Genomic DNA, 2,149 nt, shown 5'->3' on the forward strand with positions numbered 1-2,149 from the left:
AAAAAAAATCAGTCCCAGCCTGGACTACGCAGTTATTTGCCAACTGCTGCCATCTAATGGTGATACGTAGTAGTGCAGGATGAAGTAAAGACCTGGGGTGATTTTCTGTTCCCTGGAATACGGGTAGACTTAAGACCTACTGGTTATATGATGTCATTTAAAGGGTGATAGGAAAGCTGCAAACTCCCTAAACACCATTTGTACCTACTGATTGGTGCCAGGTAGATCAACATTGGGCTTTGATTTTCTAGCTCTGCGTTTCGAACCCATTATCTTTGGGAAGAATAACCCTGTGTCAATGGGATGCTAACATATCCCCTAGGGGCTCGTATCAGCTGAAGACAGTAAGTTTCCTTCATGGCAGGTGCTAGAGTAGGATCAATACCCACCAATTCCTGAGGAAACAACCTCAACTGTCCCACATGTCACCAATATATTTTTCCTCTCTCTACTTTGGACAAATAACGTCACCTGCTATATCAGTAAACAAAGGATGTCATGACCATGAAGACATCAGCCCCTGAAGCTGCCCTGACTGCACTGCATGGGCACCTACTATGTGCTAAGGACTTTGTGTATACCATCTCTAATCCTCAAAACAATTTTTATTCCACTTTAGTATGAAGACTCCGAAAACTCCGATTAAATGCATTGACTACAAACACAGTGTGTTAGGTTGCATAGCTGTTATTTATCTTAGTTATTTTTTTTTTTTACTAAAGAAGCCTGTTTCCTGCATTTAATGTCATTAATTGGGGGAAGGGGATCCAATTGCTCCCCCCCACCCAACTTACCCAATTTTTTTCTTTTATTGAAGTCTAGTTCATTTACAATGTTGTGTTAGCTTAAGGTGTACAGAAAAGTGATTCAGTTATACATATGTACATATATATCTATTATTTTTCAGATTCTAAAAATATGGAACACTTCGTGAACGTGCATGTCATCTTTGGTCAGGGGCCATGCTAATCTTCTCTGTACTGTTCCAATTTCAGTATATGTGCTGCCAAAGCGAGCCTCCAACATATGTTCTTTCAATTAAACCTATCCCTTCTAAAAGAAACTCAAATACTATTTCCTCTCAGCTTAATGCTGATGTCTGGGTAGATCAGATATTTTCTTCAGATGATACTCTGTGTCTTTTGTGGGGATCTTGCCCACTTTCCATGGGGAAAAACGTGGAAGCTTGGCTCCTTTTTGAGTCCAGAGTGGGATAATTACCTTAGTTTAGACTAGTATAAGACATAAATTAATATATTACATATATTATCTTGCCATAACCAAAGATTTCCAGTTTTCTCCTGGCTGAAATTCTTTAAAGTCAAATCCTTTTAAAGTGAAATCCTTTGATTCCCCTTTGAGATGTGACTTCTACTGCAAATGTCCTCCAGAAAGGGAATACGTTGTCATAGCTGTAGTGTCAATTTTGTTTAAATCTGAAAACTAACAGCTCTTTATTTGACAAAAGGTTTGATTTTGGGTTGATCAATGGGGCAAAATGCTAGACATGGGGATGAACTAGATTTCCCATTATTTGTTCATATTAATCATGACCATTTTTGTTCCCTGGAAGCTATTCGTTTCCTTATTATGCAAAACTCTGCAACCCTTTTCCTCCAAACCTTAAAATCAAACGTGTTGTCTGACATTGGTTTTTGTTCCCCTCTCAAATGCCAGGGACGGTCTGAGATATAGTGTTTGAATGTCAAAGTGTTGGTTTTAGACATTATGATGGTGTGTAACACGAAGGTCAAATACATTCAATCTCATGTCAACTCTGTTTAGCTGCTAGCGGTTGCCGCAGTTGCAGGGTTGAGGAGGATTCTGAAGCTGTGTCTGGGCTCAGCAGGAAAGAGCGATAAGTGATACCTGTCACAGAGGCTGCAACCGTGGAGGTGTGGCACAATTTCAACCCTGTTTCTGAGGATTGGAGGGCAAAGTATTCGAAACCAGAAATGATCAGGAAAATCAGGGCCATAGAAGTGTTAAGTCTTCTCTTGGAAATCAGTTGTTCTGTGGCTGCTGAATAGAATTGTGGAGATGCAGAGAGATAGGGAAGCAAATGATTATTACATGAAGGCTGGGGGACTGATGACAAGACTTAGGAACTCATTGCTTTCCCCATAGAGGGCTCTAGACTTTGTAGGTC

At 40.1% G+C, this 2,149-nt stretch overlaps 1 non-coding gene across 1 annotated transcript; it reads right to left on the reverse strand.

Moving 5' to 3' along the window:
- Positions 1–912: 912 nt before the first annotated feature.
- On the reverse strand, positions 913–1,015 carry LOC136137385 (U6 spliceosomal RNA). Its single transcript, XR_010656724.1, has one exon. It is a non-coding gene; the product is annotated as a U6 spliceosomal RNA (small nuclear RNA).
- Between the last annotated feature and the right edge of the window lie 1,134 nt (positions 1,016–2,149).

Source organism: Phocoena phocoena, chromosome 17, assembly GCF_963924675.1.
Source record: "Phocoena phocoena chromosome 17, mPhoPho1.1, whole genome shotgun sequence".
Taxonomy (NCBI): Eukaryota; Metazoa; Chordata; class Mammalia; order Artiodactyla; family Phocoenidae; genus Phocoena; species Phocoena phocoena.